This window comes from Vipera berus (assembly GCF_964194415.1).
Source record: "Vipera berus genome assembly, chromosome: 1".
In the NCBI taxonomy this organism is placed as follows: Eukaryota; Metazoa; Chordata; class Lepidosauria; order Squamata; family Viperidae; genus Vipera; species Vipera berus.
Window position 1 is genome coordinate 84211788 of NC_138202.1, and position 18093 is coordinate 84229880.

An 18093-nucleotide genomic window follows, 5' to 3' on the forward strand; every position below is an offset into this window, starting at 1 on the left:
AGGATTCTGCTCAGTACCTTAGCTGTTCTTAGCATTGCACCCTTCTGGACAGAAAGTTCTGATATTCTTCCTGGGATCATTGGAGTCATTCTCCCAGCTTTGGATTCATAGCCCTGAGTGCTCCTACCTCAGATCCTGGTACTTCTCCAGTACTTCTCTCATACTCCTTCTTCGTGATTCCATTTCACTGAAAGAGTAGGAAACCCACAGAAATCTTCTGCTACAGTTTGCTTTACCTTTTGTTCCAGGGAACAGAACAATCTGAAAGGAGGTGGGTGACTCAGGAAAACCATCAGTATGAGCAGAAAAAAAAATTGCAGAATATACAAACAGCAGAGACAGCTCCTACAACAAGCACTTGTATCCAGCACTAGCTGGGATGGATGGATGGATGGATGGATGGATGGATAGATAGATAGATAGATACATAGACAGACAGACAGACAGATGATAGATAAAAAGGAAAAAGAAAGAAAACATAGTTTTTAGTTGCTGTCAATAAGACAATCAGCAAGGGTAATTTAGTAGTGATCTACATACTTTTTGAAAATATTATTCAACCCTTGTAAATGTTTGAGTTTGTAATTGGCCACTGAAAGGATAAGGTAAAGGTTCCCCCGCACACGCGTGCTAGTGGTTTCCAACTCTAGGGGCCGGTGCTCATCTCCGTTTCAAAGCTGAAGAGCCAGCGTTTGTCCGAGGACATCTTCGTGGTCATGTGGCCAGCATGACTAGATGCCAAAGGCGCACGGAACGCTGTTACCTTCCCACCGTAGTGGTCCCTATTTTTCTACTTGCATTTTTACGTGCTTTCGAACTGCTAGGTTGGCAGAAGCTGGGACGAGTAACAGGCGCTCAGTCTGCTACACGGCACTCAGGATTCGACCCGCCAAACTGCCAACCTTCTGATCAACAAGCTCAGTGTCCTAACCCACTGAGCCACCGCGTCCCTTCACTGAAAGGATACCCTAAAATAAAAATCCAAGATTTCCTTAAAACATGGAAAGGCTGCCTAAACTGACAAGCTTAAAGTACTCGTTGTGAAATGTATACAGTTAGTCCTTGCTTACCAAGTGCCTTGTTTAGTGGCTGTTCAAAGTTATAACAGGTAACCCCCCTGCCCCAGATTTGAAACCAATCCTTGCATTTATGACTGTTGCAGTCTCCTGCTGTCACATGACTGCCATTTGTGTTCTTCACAACCAACTTCCGATAGTTAATGGAGAATGCAGAAGTAAAATCACGAGTGGCAGTAATATGATGTCTCATTTAACAACAAAGCAATGGAGTTGCCAGTCCCAACTGCAATCACTAAAGGAGGACGGATTAGCAATGGATTAGCAATGGAGTTCCCAGTCCCAACTGCAATCACTAAAGGAGGATGGTCTATAAACTAAAAAAACAAAAAAGGAAGGGAAAGAGAAATAAATTATTAGCGTCATCAGGTCTTAATATTTGCTCATCCGAACAGTAATCAGTAGTGTTTCAGCTTTTCTACATTAAGCCACCAGAAACCCATGAGTTGAATGCCAACATTTCTTATGAGGCTTGAAGGTGATTTCAAATTTTGTTTCTTAACACAGGCACTTGCACCAAGCTCTTCCAACACTGCTCTTGTCAACAACAATGATCCCTGAGCCCACAGACAGGGAACAACTGTCCTACAATGAACAGAAAATTTTAAAAATGAGGTGTATATTTTATTAAATCCATTCCTTTTCTACACAGAGTGAAGATCTACTGAAGCTATTTCATAATATCTATCAACTGTTGATGCAATACAAAAATATCTATTGCATGTTTACTTTTTCTTGTTTTTCAAATTTATTTACTGATTTTCCAGGTTTTAATAACTTCTACAAATCCAGAACTGTTAATAACAATACTGCAGCAACAAATAACAGTTTCTACACCCACTGTTCATATTTCTTTCAGCAAAAGATTACTTCTACTCCCAACAGTCTTTTTTCACCTTTCTTCTTCTCAAGCTTTGTATAATTGCAGCTTTTCTTTTAAGCCTGAAATTACTGGAATTATATTTTCATTTTTTACAATTTACTATGCCCCAGTGTCATCAAAGGAAGCTATCTATATAAACACTGTCAACAACAAAATTCACAAGTGTATTAGATTAAGAAGCATTACAAGGACAACAGGAAGTCAAATCTTAGTGATGTAATGCCAAGAAATAAGAACTTTTCTTTGTACAGAAAAAAATGATTTATATTGTTTTAATATCTCAAATAGCACATATTTTAATGCCTCTTAATATGATTAGGTGATGGGGATTTTAATTTTTGCCATTTGTTGCCAGATGTACAGCATATAATAATTGCTTCCAAGCACAAATACGAATTTTTCTACCTTTTGTTATTATTGTTGTAAACTTGAATACAAAATATTTTACTTTTCTATGAGGAATGAGGGACTTCTATTATTATCCCTCAAAGAGAATAAATAAAACAACCCAATTTTATCCTGATTTTGATTTCTTGCTAATATAAAACATATGGCTTTGCTATGCTGGTCATAAGTAAAACAAAAACAAAAATACATATTTGGACAATATGTTGATATAGTGATGTTCAGAAGAATGGTAAAGATATTTTAGTGGAATGTACCTGGTTTTTTAATAAATATTTTATTAATTTTCTAATTTTGCAATCGTAAGTACTTAACAAACAACCTGTTGTCTGGGTCCATTAGTAATTCAATGGTACATATTAACTTCCTCAATCTAGATCCAATACTACACCATCCAGTGCTTCCTCTCTTCTTCCAGTGGTAGACATTTTTCCACAGTAGGCAAATACAATTCTTATTGCTGCTAATACATATACAATTGAATATCAACATCTTTATCACATTTTTCTAATATTACACATAATATCAATAGTGTTAAGTTTAAAATATCTTTTCTAACCAAAATATATCTCAATTACTTTTGCACTTAAAATCCGTTTGTTCAATTAATATCCTGTTTTTCCCTCTTTTTTTAAAAAAAAGATTTTCCATCTATGTTCAAAGTGTTCTCTCGCTTATAGTTTTCTCATAATAAATTATATTTGGGTAACCAAAAGCTTCCCTTATTCAGACCCTCTTGGCATTTTCATATTTCCCTTCTCATACCAAAATATAATATTCTAGTTACAGATCCTATCTTTCTAGTTGTAATAATACTTTTATTTCTAACAATTATCTATTCTCTTAGCTATGTTCAAACATCTAGTTAATAATATAATATCCCATCTAATGGGTCAAAATCTCTATTTTCTTCAGTCTTACTCTATCTTTCTTCCTTTGCCAATGCATTTTAATCATCAAATAGTTCTTCCTCTATTTTTGTGTATATTGTTTGGAATAAGAAAGACAATTTGATTAAAATATTTTTGGAAGAACGTTCAGCCCATTTATATTCATTAAACAGCCTCCCTTCTCCTCCAATTTTCCATAATTCTTCTAACAGCTTTATCTTCCATTCAATCAGCTCTTCTTCCTTATCCTCAAATGTGTTCTGAGATCTTGACAAGTAAGATATCTTTTCCATTTCCGGTATTATCGCTATGTCTTCTAATTCTTTGTTTGTCTGAGTCTGTTGATTCCTTCTTTTAGGTCCTCCATCTTTGGATCTGCTTCCTCTAATTTTCCTTCTATTTTCTGGATTACTACCGTATATACTTGAGTATAAGCCGACTCGAGTATAAGCCGAGACCCCCAATTTCACCCCCAAAAACTGGAAAAAGTTATTGACTCGAGTATAAGCCGATCCGCCGTTCTGCAAGCCTGAATACACAGGAATACCCTGTGTGGCCGCGGCTCGTCGGCAGGTCTCCGTTCCTCCTGCCGACCTTTGGGGAGGTTTGGGCGCCTCCCCAAACCTCCCCAAACGTCGGCAGGTCTCCGTTCCTCCTGCCGACCTTTGGGAAGGTTTGGGCGCCTCCCCAAACCTCCCCAAACCTCGGCAGGTCTCCGTTCCTCCTGCCGACCTTTGGGGAGGTTTGGGCGCCTCCCCAAACCTCCCCAAACCTCGGCAGGTCTCCGTTCCTCCTGCCGACCTTTGGGGAGGTTTGGGCGCCTCCCCAAACCTCGGCAGGTCTCCGTTCCTCCTGCCGACCTTTGGGGAGGTTTGGGCGCCTCCCCAAACCTCTGCAGGTCTCCGTTCCTCCGCGCAGACCTGCCGACCTTTGGGGAGGTTTGGGCGCCTCCCCAAACCTCGGCAGGTCTCCGTTCCTCCTGCCGACCTTTGGGGAGGTTTGGGCGCCTCCCCAAACCTCCCCAAACCTCGGCAGGTCTCCGTTCCTCCTGCCGACCTTTGGGGAGGTTTGGGCGCCTCCCCAAACCTCGGCAGGTCTCCGTTCCTCCTGCCGACCTTTGGGGAGGTTTGGGCACCTCCCCAAACCTCGGCAGGTCTCCGTTCCTCCGCGCAGACCTGCCGACCTTTGGGGAGGTTTGGGCGCCTCCCCAAACCTCCCCAAACCTCGGCAGGTCTCCGTTCCTCCTGCCGACCTTTGGGGAGGTTTGGGCGCCTCCCCAAACCTCCCCAAACCTCGGCAGGTCTCCGTTCCTCCTGCCGACCTTTGGGGAGGTTTGGGCGCCTCCCCAAACCTCGGCAGGTCTCCGTTCCTCCTGCCGACCTTTGGGGAGGTTTGGGCACCTCCCCAAACCTCGGCAGGTCTCCGTTCCTCCTGCCGACCTTTGGGGAGGTTTGGGCGCCTCCCCAAACCTCCCCAAACCTCGGCAGGTCTCCGTTCCTCCTGCCGACCTTTGGGGAGGTTTGGGCGCCTCCCCAAACCTCCCCAAACCTCGGCAGGTCTCCGTTCCTCCTGCCGACCTTTGGGGAGGTTTGGGCGCCTCCCCAAACCTCGGCAGGTCTCCGTTCCTCCGCGCAGACCTGCCGACCTTTGGGGAGGTTTGGGCGCCTCCCCAAACGTCCCCAAACCTCGGCAGGTCTCCGTTCCTGTTTGGGGAGGTTTGGGCGCCTCCCCAAACCTCGGCAGGTCTCCGTTCCTCCGCGCAGACCTGCCGACCTTTGGGGAGGTTTGGGCGCCTCCCCAAACGTCCCCAAACCTCGGCAGGTCTCCGTTCCTGTTTGGGGAGGTTTGGGCGCCTCCCCAAACCTCCCCAAACCTCGGCAGGTCTCCGTTCCTCCGCACAGACCTGCCGACCTTTGGGGAGGTTTGGGCGCCTCCCCAAACGTCCCCAAACCTCGGCAGGTCTCCGTTCCTCCGCGCAGACCTGCCGACCTTTGGGGAGGTTTGGGCGCCTCCCCAAACGTCCCCAAACCTCGGCAGGTCTCCGTTCCTGTTTGGGGAGGTTTGGGCGCCTCCCCAAACCTCCCCAAACCTCGGCAGGTCTCCGTTCCTCCGCGCAGACCTGCCGACCTTTGGGGAGGTTTGGGCGCCTCCCCAAACGTCCCCAAACCTCGGCAGGTCTCCGTTCCTGTTTGGGGAGGTTTGGGCGCCTCCCCAAACCTCCCCAAACCTCGGCAGGTCTCCGTTCCTCCGCGCAGACCTGCCGACCTTTGGGGAGGTTTGGGCGCCTCCCCAAACCTCCCCAAACCTCGGCAGGTCTCCGTTCCTGTTTGGGGAGGTTTGGGCGCCTCCCCAAACCTCCCCAAACCTCGGCAGGTCTCCGTTCCTCCGCGCAGACCTGCCGACGTTTGGGGAGGTTTGGGGAGGCGCCCAAACCTCCCCAAAGGTCGGCAGGAAGAACGGAGACCTGCCGAGGTTTGGGGAGGTTTGGGGAGGCGCCCAAACCTCCCCAAAGGTCGGCAGGTCTGCGCGGAGGAACGGAGACCTGCCGAGGTTTGGGGAGGTTTGGGGAGGCGCCCAAACCTCCCCAAACAGGAACGGAGACCTGCCGAGGTTTGGGGACGTTTGGGGAGGCGCCCAAACCTCCCCAAAGGTCGGCAGGTCTGCGCGGAGGAACGGAGACCTGCCGAGGTTTGGGGAGGTTTGGGGAGGCGCCCAAACCTCCCCAAACAGGAACGGAGACCTGCCGAGGTTTGGGGACGTTTGGGGAGGCGCCCAAACCTCCCCAAAGGTCGGCAGGTCTGCGCGGAGGAACGGAGACCTGCCGAGGTTTGGGGAGGTTTGGGGAGGTGCCCAAACCTCCCCAAACAGGAACGGAGACCTGCCGAGGTTTGGGGACGTTTGGGGAGGCGCCCAAACCTCCCCAAAGGTCGGCAGGTCTGTGCGGAGGAACGGAGACCTGCCGAGGTTTGGGGAGGTTTGGGGAGGCGCCCAAACCTCCCCAAACAGGAACGGAGACCTGCCGAGGTTTGGGGAGGTTTGGGGAGGCGCCCAAACCTCCCCAAAGGTCGGCAGGAGGAACGGAGACCTGCCGAGGTTTGGGGAGGCGCCCAAACCTCCCCAAAGGTCGGCAGGAGGAACGGAGACCTGCCGAGGTTTGGGGAGGCGCCCAAACCTCCCCAAAGGTCGGCAGGAGGAACGGAGACCTGGGGAGGTTTGGGGAGGCGCCCAAACCTCCCCAAAGGTCGGCAGGAGGAACGGAGACCTGCCGAGGTTTGGGGAGGCGCCCAAACCTCCCCAAAGGTCGGCAGGAGGAACGGAGACCTGCCGAGGTTTGGGGAGGTTTGGGGAGGCGCCCAAACCTCCCCAAACGTCGGCAGGTCTGCGCGGAGGAACGGAGACCTGCCGAGGTTTGGGGAGGCGCCCAAACCTCCCCAAACGTCGGCAAGTCTCCGTTCCTCCGCGCCCTGCCTGCCTGCTTCTTTCCGCTGCGGAAAGAAGCAGGCAGGCAAGGCGCGGAGTTTGGGGAGGTGCGCGCGCACCTCCCCAAACCTCCCCAAACTTCGGCAGGTCTCGGACGGCGGTGGCTTGGGAGAGGTGCGGGCGATCCCGGAAGCACCAAAGCCTCGGCCGCGCACAAGTCCTCGGTAAGTTTTTTTTGTTGACTGGAGTATAAGCCGAAGTGGAATTTTTCAGCCCAAAAAGTGGGCTGAAAAATTCGGCTTATACTCAAGTATATACGGTAGTTCTTTCTTTGTAGTCATTTTCTAATTTGTAGGTTTAGATTAGAAAATTGTTCTTTTATCTCCTTTGCATTATTTTTAGTCTCATCATGAGCTAAGGCAATTGTCTCTTATATTGATTTCAACATAGAAAGAATTTCTTTCTCAGCTTCATCAACATTTTCTTGTTGGTATGTCAAGCTGGGGGCTTTGAAGACAAGTGTTATGGATGGTTTTTTACCATTTAAGGCTAAGTATGGAACATTCATTTTGTTTTTGTATGTGGTCTTTATAGTCCAATCTATTTAGGATTTAAAAAGTTTCAGTCAATTGTCATTTGAACTCCAAATTATCGAGCAAGCCTATCAGTCCATCCTTAAGCCTCCCCTAAGCAAACATAAGCAAAATTCAAGTTTTTCTGTCCAGTGGAAAACATATCCTTTCTGTCCAGAGAGAAAAAAGCAATTAAAAGTTGTTCATCAATCAAATGTTTATAATCCAAAGTATTCCATCATTTCAATCAGTAATGCATGTTTCTTCTACAGGGAAATAGCTTCACGACATGGCTCTAAAAATCAGTACCGTATTTTCCGGCGTATAATACGACTGGGCATATAAGACGACCCCCTACATTTCCTGTTAAATTATAGGGTTAAGATAAGCAGATAAGCAGATAAACAGATAAGCAGCCCAAGAGGTTCCCCCCCTTTTCACAGCTGCAGTCTTCAAAAGTGAAAGTTTCCAAGGACACCAAAAGTCTTATCTGAGTCTAGGCTTCAAGCCAAGTTTCCCTTAAGCATGAAAGATTGCAGTGCCATGGTTTGCCCCTAAATGTCATTGACACTGTCTTCCAGCTTTTTAAATCCAAACTTATATTGCAAATTGACGCTGTCTTCCAGCTTTTTAAATCCAAACTTATATTGCAAGCTTTTCAAGTCTCTTTTCTAAAAAAGTCTCAAAAGTGCTTTTAGTCCCCAAATTTCAAAGTTATATATCTGTATTGATTCCAAATTAATCTTATAATTTTCTCTGGTTTCCCCCAAGCAATTAGTTCACCGCTTTTCTTTTCCTAAGGTAATGGGGCAGAAATTCCCCCTCCCTCTCTCATTGTGGGGGGGGGGGAATTCTCACCCATTTCCATCCATGTTGCTCAAAAGTTGCTAATTGGTGCTTATTTTCTTTGGTTGTCAGCAGCTTCTGATGGCCACATGAATGTGTCCAGTCTTTCCCCTGCTGGTTTGGAGAGCTTCCTCAGATCATATGGAAGGACTGCCGCCTTTCCGTGACCATTAAGGGTTCCCTCCTTCATCGCCTCTCTGGGGTGACTGGAGCCCTGTCTTCCTGCATCCGCCACGCCTCAACGCCTAACCGAAAGCCCCGAGTGTACCGGTTTTTAAGGCTTCTTATCAGTTCTGATGGTGCAGTGATTACAATGCAATATTGCAGGCTACCTCTACCCACAGCCTGGAGTTCAATTCTGACTGGTTCAAAGTTGACTCAGCCATCCTTCCTTCCGAAGTTGGTAAAATGAGGAGCCAAGTTGTTGGGGGCAATATACTGACTCTGTAAACCACTTAAGAGAGGGCTGTAAAGCACTATGAAGCAGTATATAAGTCTGCGTGCTATTGCTATTAAGATTTCAATAACTTAATAGAATGATATACTTATTTAGTTTATTTACCTATTTAATTAGTGACTCAGCCTTCCGTTGTTTGGAGGTCAGTAAAATGAGGACCCAGAGTGTTGGGGAAATATGCTAACGTTGTAAAACAACCAGAGAGTTCTGTAAAGCACTATGGAACAGTATATAAGTCTAAGTGATAGTGCTACTGTTGTTCTTCTCCCTCAATGACCCTAGGGTATTTGTTGATGCTCTCTACACACAAGATTCACTGCAGACTTTCTAAGCTTCATAAAAGACCTGGTAATCCCCTACAAGTTTTGGATGTTTTATTTTTATATGACTTCGTATGACATAACATAGAGATCATGTTTATTTAAAGCATGTTCTTAGATGCATCTCAAGGAAAAACCACCTGGAAGGAGGAGAGTTGGTGAAGGTTAATGGAATGTCCTTGGCTACAGCTCAAGAGATTAGGAGTTATACGATAATACTAAATTTTATCACCTGTTGAGTGATAATGAAAACTGCAATCTTTTTCAGCACACATTTTGCAAACCAGTTATTAAATCTCTATGGAGAAGAATGGAATGGAAGAAGACTACATGCCTCTGTCCTGTTACTAACTGAAACAAGCCTGGACATGTTTTCACATTTATCAGAAATTTTTCATCAGTAAGATACAGGATATTAAAAAGCACAAAATACATTTGATTGTTATCTTATTCAGAGACTTCCCCTTGTCCAAACGTCTTCCTGCACAAATTCAGGGACAACAGTGAGTTCTGTTCATCTGTTGTTTATATTGTATAAGTACTTGCCTTTTGTTTTCCAAACCAGGCAGCTACTTCCTCACAACTTGATAACTGTAGGTATCAAAACCCAGAATATAACATTCATTGCTGCTATCCAGAACATTTTAAAAAAATCTGGATACCCCTTTTGAAGCTTCAGATAGTCCAATCTATCTCATAAACATATGTTCCATCTTAAATCTCTCCCCCAGCAGATGCTGGTAGTGACATGAAAGAAGATGGAAGGGCAAGAGGAAGGCCCAAGTACAGGGAGAGAGCTGTAAAAAATATATCTTCCTTGTAGCTGTGAATTGTAAGAATGAATTATATGATTTAGGCAAATATAAAAATGGTCCAATAAGATTTGCAACCACCTCTTAGATAGCTTATCCAGAAATCTAGTTTACCTCCAATAGTAATGAAGGAAGTTCATAATTCCTGGCAATTAGTAGCAGTAGGAGCAATGAAATATAAATAGATGACAAATTAAGATTATAAAAATACCACTAACAAGCAAACAAGCAAAGTGAATTATTATCAGCTAACTCAGCTACTAGCAACGGTTCAGATGGTTGTCAGGTTGACAATATGTAATGACAAAGGTATTATTCCAGGGTGGCGTTTGTCTCCACCGCTTTTCTATCAGATTGTGGGTGATGACACAAGGAAAAAGAGCTCTACAAAATGGCCAATAAATTGCTCTCAATTCTCAGAAATTAAATGATTATGCATTTTTTGTTCATAGCCTTGAACAAAAAAAGGACATTTGAGAGTGTGATGGAAGTAAAAAGACTGAGGCAAAAATCTTTAATATAAAAACCTAATGGTTTTTGAAAGACAATTTTCTTGGAAAGATGCATAAAGATCTAATGTGCTCTACAAATGAGAAATAACGTGGAACAAAAATGAGCAAATCACAGAAAGCATAGCACATCTTGAGAGTTTGGAACCGTTCCAAAATGGTGGATTCACCTCGATAGGGTCCATCTGGATGCCTTCAAGTAGTGTAGATAATCCAAGAAAGATAGATCAAAGGAATGTTTTTTTTCCAGTTTGGCATAGTTTGTGTTGACAAAACCATCCTAGAATTGTCTGGATCTAACTTTATGTTTGTAAAAAAAATATGGGAAATCTTCTGGTGACGGAACGGCAAGTAAATTCCTTCTGACAATTGTCACGAAAGATTTAGTGAGGTCATTTGAGTTTCAGATAAGGGATAGTGTCATTTAGTAGGCAAGTATAGTGCAGTCACAAAATCAGACGGGTGGTAAGATGTGTGTGTGAAAGCCCTAATAAGCAGGCATATGCATAGAATGAAGGCTACTGCTAAGCTTGTAAGCCGCCCTGAGTCTTCGGAGAAGGGCGGGATATAAATGGAATTAAAATAAATAAAAATAAATAAATAAATAAATAAACTATTTAGGAGATCAGTAAAGCAACTATTCATCTTTGAAGAGCTGTGCAGTCTTCAGGCCTTCCAAGTCATATTTCTGGGAGTTAGATGTTAAGACATTTTTGGCCCAGTGAATATGTAGGTTATGAATCTGAAACCAAGTCATCATTCAACATTTAAGGGAAATGCAAAGGAGAAGCCAAATAAAGTTGCAAAGATTCTTTATAGTCACCAATGGTGAGCATCAGAAAATCGATGTACTTATAAACTAGTTCAAAATACAATAGCCTACCATCAGTGGCTTCCACTTACTGAGGGTTCTACAGTCTGAGTGAGGATATCCAGTATCACAGATGACAAATCACCACTGTGATAGAATAAATGATGGACTTCCAATATTTTTTGCTGGATACTTGGAAATATTTTCTTGCTGAAAGCAGCTGTAGGGGTAATAGTGATAACTGCCTTATGCAAAACACAAAGATACTTTCCCTCTGATTTTAGTCAGCCAAGATTTCACACTGATTTTCTACTCTGAGACTACATAGCTCATGGCAACAAACTTCTCATGCAACTGGTTGTGTTTATGCAGGCTTTTAATCATTAGATCTTACTCTCACACTTTGGGATCATTGCAAATGATAAAGAAATTTCATATTAATTCCTTAATCTATCTGTTCAGTCATTACAATACTTTTCTATTCAATTTAGTGGATCAGACATGTCAAACACAAGGCCCGGGGGCCGGATCCGGCCCGCAAAGTGGTTTCATGCGGCCCGTGAAGCCATCCTGGAAACAGTGAGGGAACGGCCCCCTCTTCCTTGGCCCTGGCCCAGAGACCCTCCTTCTGCCAGAGACCCTCAGATCTGTCCCACTCCTGCCCAGGCCCCCATAGGCACCCTTGATGCAAACGATGTAGAGCTGGCCATGCCCACCCAGTAGGCCATACGCACTCTAGCCACGCCTACCCAGTAGGCCACGCCCACCCGGCCCCTTGAGGGCAACCGCAATGCTGATGCGGCCCTCAATGAAATTGAGTTTGACACCCCTGTAGTAGATGAAGGCCATCTAATGACATAGTTCTTTCAAGCACTTTACACGTTAAGAGGACAGATGAAAAGCTTTTCTGTAACTAAGACAGGAGAAAGACATTTTTTAGACTAGACTAAGCCTACTTGTGGATGAATGGAAAATCAAGAAATGAATGAAGATTAAGTAGAAGAATACGTTTTAAAGAATGTTTTAGATGTGTGTTCTAAGGAAACTGCATGCACGGAGAGAAATATTCTAGAGATAAGCAACAGTTCAACAGAACAATTTTTTAAAAAAATCTCAACGACACAAAATAAAATGTCCCTCTTGTCCAGACAGCACTGATTAGCATAATTTGGGACGTTAGAATTTTGCAGGGCTATAATTGTACATAGTTTTCCAACCACATACTAAGAAAAAGATGAAAAAACGTCAAATGCATTTGTGAAATTTTCAATCAGCAAAGTTGCCCTTTCACTCTCACTGTCATAGTGATATCTATGAAACTCATCCCTTCATTTTTTAAAAAAATATTCATCAATCTTTATTCATTGCAACAAGTATATAAAGAAATTTACATTTGGTTGTTGTGCATACTACCAGTCAGAGAAACAGTTTTAAGACTTGTTCAAAAGAAAAGGCAATCAGTATAAAGAGTAGTGTTAAGATACAGTATGCATAAGACACAGAAGGAGCATGAAAAGGAGAGAGGCATCAGTAGACAGTGAGAACTGCCTAAAAAGCATTTTACACTTTTTTATTACAAGGCAAAGATCACTTTTCCACAGACTTAATTACTCTGGGGAGCCTTAAAATCCCAGCAAAAATAATTTTGCTGGCTTTTTCCCAGAGATTTTTCTGCGTGAGTTGTGAAGTGAAAAGAAACGATAACTATGGCAATCCCTGTAGAAATTTTTCCTAGCACCAGCTATTAAGCCGTGGCAAGATAATTTAGGAACTCTTGAATTGTATACTCTCTAGTCTTACAGTAACCAAATTTGTTCCGAACTGCCCGCTTCCTGAAGCTTCCCCAGTGTGAGAAAATGAGTTTGTTGTTGGCTGCAAAAGGTAAACTAGTTTTTGATTTCAAGACTTTTGCTGAATTCATACATGTAATTTATTTGTAGCATAATGTAAAACCCTTGCCAATAGAGGGTTTTGCAGAGGATAATTTATGATTTCATGTTATTTGTAAACTAATTTCACTGAGGCTCCTATGAGAAAACCAATTAAGGCTTAGTGCAATGTGCAGAATCTTTGTTTTAGGTTATAGTAGTTTAAATTTAATCAATGTAGAAGAACTGAAAACCAATGTTTGAGACAGTTCTTGAATCCTAGAATAAGTACTTTAAGAAGCTTAGCACAGATATCTGACAGTAAGGGAGACACTATGTGTATATGGATGCCATAGCAATACATTTAGAATTATGAATATTCTCATTATTTTTCTAGTGCAAGCACATTATCAAATTTATCTGAATTGGATTGGATCTACCAAACAGGCCATGATGACAGAGACTAATTATTTAAGAATTAGTAGTAGTCATTTCAATTTCAGTTATTATTCAAAAGTAGGTGTGTCAATCAATAATCAATCTAAGAGGGAAAAAAACATTTTATAGAGCAGGAAGAGAAAGAGATTGTGCAATAAAATAAAATGTTATAAAGTCATTCTACTTACTCAGTATAAAGGATAAATAAATAAAGCTAAACCCTCTCTGTTTCAGACTTTAAATGTATCTTGCTCCTCTTTCATCCAATATACCAAAAACAAGACAGATTTTAAGAAAGCAAGAAATATCTAGCGACTGAGCTTAAATCTAACCTAAGCAATGCCCCAAGTGTAATTAGTTTTTCGTGAGAGATTCAAAGTTCAGTATTCTACTAAACTTCCAGGGCCATTCATTTTTTCTTTACACTGCCTAGGTTGATGAATTGGCCCATGCATTCTTACATAAAGAAGAAATTAAATATATTACAAAGAATAAATCCACAGTTTGGGAGCAAGCCTGGATGATGTTTTGTTGATGAGGCCTAAGTGACTTCCATGTCAAGCACAAGAAATCAGGAAGCAAGGCGGTTCAAATGAATACAGGTTTATGGCATGCTTTCTACACTGTTTACAAGAATCTGAACTACTAATGGTCAAAGAAAGTGTACAGAGTGCAGAGAAGAGCAAGAAAAGATGGATCAGGTGACTGGAGGCTAAAACATATAAAGAACGGTTGCTGGAATTGGGTATGTCTAGTTTAATGAAGAGAAGGACCAGGGGTGACATGATAGCAGTGTTCCAATATCTCAGGGGCTGCCATAAGGAAGAGGGAATCAAGCTATTCTCCAAAGCACCTGAAGGCAGGACAAGAAGCAACAGATGGAAACTAATCAAGGAGAGAAGCAACCTAGAACTAAGGAGAAATTTCCTGACAGTTAGAACAATTAATCAGTGGAACAACTTGCCTCCAGAAGCTGAGAATGCTTCAACACTTAAGAAGAGACTGAACAAATATTTGCCTGAAATGGTATAGGGTTTCCTGCCTGAGCAGGGCGTTGGACTACAAGATCTCAAAGTTACCTTCCAACTCTTATTAATTATTATTAAACTTTTATTTATTAAACATGAACCTCAGTCAACTGAACATTCAAATTGACTAGCACTAATGGTTGACACGGGTTGCTGCCAGCAACCTAGGTATCAAACTGGTATCTTCTTAAAATATAAGATGTTCTGAGTAGCGCAGTTTTTTGTAACTTTGTTGGAGTCATTTCAGGAAGCTGCAATTTCTTGATGTATTTTGCAAAGTTTTTGGACATAGTTCCCAGTGCCCCGGTGACAATGGGTGTCTCTGTTACACGTTTCATCCATAATCGCGCAGTTTCGATGGCCAGGCTGCGGTATTTTGTAATTTTTTCCAGTTCTTTTTCTTCGACTCTGGCATCTCCTGGTACAGCGATATCAATCAACTGTAAACTTCGGTTCTGTACAACTGCGATATCTGTCGTGTTGTGTTTTTTACACAATGCCCAGTGGATTAGTTTAGCAACTCGGTCATGTCTAGCTTTGTAATCAGTTTGTACAATTTTGCTGACTGATTACAAAGCTAGACATGACATCATAATAACAATAACAATAATAATAATATTAAATCATCGCACAGTCAGCCAGATGTTCAGACTGGATTTGACGTTTTTGTCTACCTATCGAGTTCTTACCAAGGACCTGGGATAGGCAGATGTGGATGTTTGATGGTATTACAGATATCGTCGCAGGATGGAAGCAGTTCCTAGTAAAGCCGCCTTTTGCAATTGACTAATGACGAATTTGTCAATGTCAAGGGTGCCCAAGTGGTCCTCCAGTAGTTTTGGGATTGCACCCAAGGCACCTATTACTATTGGTACTACCCTTGCTTGCTTTTGCCACAGTCGTTCTATTTCTATTTGTAGGTCTTTGTATTTTGTTATCTTCTCCAATTCTTTCTCATCTGTTCTGCTGTCTCCAGGCACTGCCATGTCCACTATCCAGGCTTTTTTGTCTTTCTTATCAACAATTGTTAAGTCAAGGGTGTTATGTTGCAGGTGCTTATCTGTTTGAATTCTGAAGTCCCAGAGCAATTTAACTTTATCATTTTCTATGACTTTCTCTATTTTATGATCCCACCAGTTCTTGCTTACAGGCAAATGATATTTCTTGCAGATCTTCCAATGCACCATTGTCGCTACTTTGTCATGCCGCTGCTTGTAGTCAGTCTGTGTGATCTTCTTGCAACAGCTTATCAGGTGGTCCACAGTTTCTTCAGCTTCTTTGCATAGCCGGCACTTTATTGATTGTTGCTGTCTTCTCAATTTTGACTTTGTATGCATTTGTCCTTAAGGCTTGGTCTTGTGCAGCCAGAATTAGTCCCTCAGTCTCTTTCTTCAACTTTCCTGCTCTTAGCCATTGTCAGGTCTCGTTATTATCTGCTTTCCCAGATATTTTTTTTAATGTACTGGCCATGTAGTGCTTTGTTTTCCCATAGGGACTCTAGACCGATGATGCGAACCCCTATCTTGGACTCAGTTTGATCATCTCTTATAAGCTGGACTGTATTGGGACATAACTATAGTACCTGTTTGTGATTCTTTAAAGCAGTTGAATCTGCCTTAGGTGCTCACTGGAGACTATTTTATGGTATTTGAATTGTTTTCTTTTGCCCTTTTTTTGTGAAGTCCATAATATTGATGTTTTTCAATCATCTTAAATTTTGCTATTGTTTCATGATGGCACTCCCAATTCTTCAACAAATCCTGTGTTTTATTAGATTGTGTTTATTTTCCATGTTGCTTTTATAGTTTATAAACTGATTTAAATTATATATAAATAAAGCAATATATCACATTAATTATAGCTGATAACTATCTGCTGAACAAGAGTACAACTTAATTCAATCTTCAGTTAAGGAAGTTGGAGAAGATAGTGGACTACCTTACAAAGAAAAGGGCTAAATGTTTTAAACCATAGTTTGCCTTGGTTTGTTCTAAGGAAAAAAAAACAATTTCTAGTTTTGCTTACTGCAGCCAACTTTGCCAGTTTTGTATTTTAAAACACAATGACTGAGCTTGCTGGCTCAGGAGAAAGGTAACCCTTCCCAAAATTGTCTTAGCAAGTTTTACCAGATATAAGGTACATTATATCTCTACAGAGGACAAGTGAGAGTAATCTACTTACCCACAAACTGAATAGGGAACATTAAGTTTGCTGTGTTCTTTAAAGAGAAGCAGAAACTATCCTAACAGAATTACAAGCTGTCTAGTCTTGCAGAAAAGATCAGCTTGTGCTTCTTTTAAAAATTAAGGTAGGAAAACATGCATACAGTTCTGACTTGAAGGCAGAGAAGAAAGTCTTACACAAAGCATTCAGCCTGTACTTGCAGTTTTATGCGAATACTTATGAAATGCGCAAATGAGAGATGGGTATTTTATCAACAGTACTGTCCACCCTACTTTTCATACACTGAATTCCTACTTTCGTAAAAGTCTATGCAACTACACTTGAATGTACACCTAGACATACAGACTGTGCATAAGATATATAAGAGACAGGATCATTAGTAAAAGAGTCTGGGTCCCAAGGTAAACTTCTCCAATGGGTACCCAATAATAAGAGAGCTCAGGTGCTGATTCCTATTGCACATACTGACTTCTTTTGGTATTCCTTGTTTTCAATCATTTAGCATGCATCAACACTAATGTCTCAAGTTGCTCGGCCTTTCTGGAATCTCTTTCTCCATATAGGGCTCTAATATGCATAGTGAACATTATTTTACACATTATGTTAAGTCTTCTTTTGGGGATATTTATACTAGAACCTTCAGTCAATTTTAACCATTCTCATTAGTTATGTTGTTGTTGTTAGCTGCGAAGTCGTGTCCGACCGATCGCGACCCTATGGACAATGTTCCTCCAGGCCATCCTGTCCTCTACCTCTCATTAGTTATAGATAGGGGTAAATTGGTTAATCTACACAAGCATGCCTTTAAAAATTAAGGTACATTAAAATCAGGGACTGGGCCACTTGAACATTTAAGCAAATGTTGCAACTACTTTTATAAAGTGTCTGCTATGCGGTAATGTTTGCCTATTCACAGAATGGCTGCTGGGTTAGACACAGTTAGACATAAATAATCCATTTACTAGATGGAAATTTGTGAAGTTCTTCTGTATCTGCTCTCCAAGACTGGCTGTTTGTTTGTTTTTTTAACCACTTTAGCTACAAATGTTCTTTTATGTCCTGGTGGATATACTCTGAAACAAAACACTAGCTGCATACCATGTTTGTCTTCTAAAAATGTGTGTGCCTTATATATCCTGTGAAGGGCTCAGAGGCACTTCTGAAAATAAAAAGTATACTAAAGGTAGTATAAGTTAATTCAATAAGTTAATTCAATTTTCCTTTGCTTATAAATAAAACGATCAGATAAAATTTTATTTTTTCAGCTGGAGCTGAATAGACTACCTGCAGATAATTGGGGCTGATTAGCAAAGAAATGAACATTAATCAACGTGATTTCATCGTCTATATGTAGAAGAAATAGGAAAAGATCTTGCAATAAACTCAGAGAGTCTCATTTTTATACCTTCATGTTCATAGTTTCATTGCCATAGCTAATATGATAAATAACTGGCAGTAAAAGGGAAATGTAATAGCTTTATAGCTTTACAAGACTCTTCTGAAGAAAACAAGACTCCCTTCCAGAGAGAAATCAGTATTGTTAGCTAATGGATTGTTCTGCTAATGGACTCAAT

At 42.0% G+C, this 18093-nt stretch overlaps 1 protein-coding gene across 1 annotated transcript in view; it reads right to left on the minus strand.

The window, feature by feature from the left end:
* The window catches only part of LDLRAD3 (low density lipoprotein receptor class A domain containing 3), a 161244-nt gene that overhangs the window by 40851 nt on the left and 102300 nt on the right, over nt 1-18093 (minus strand). The window lies entirely within an intron of this gene.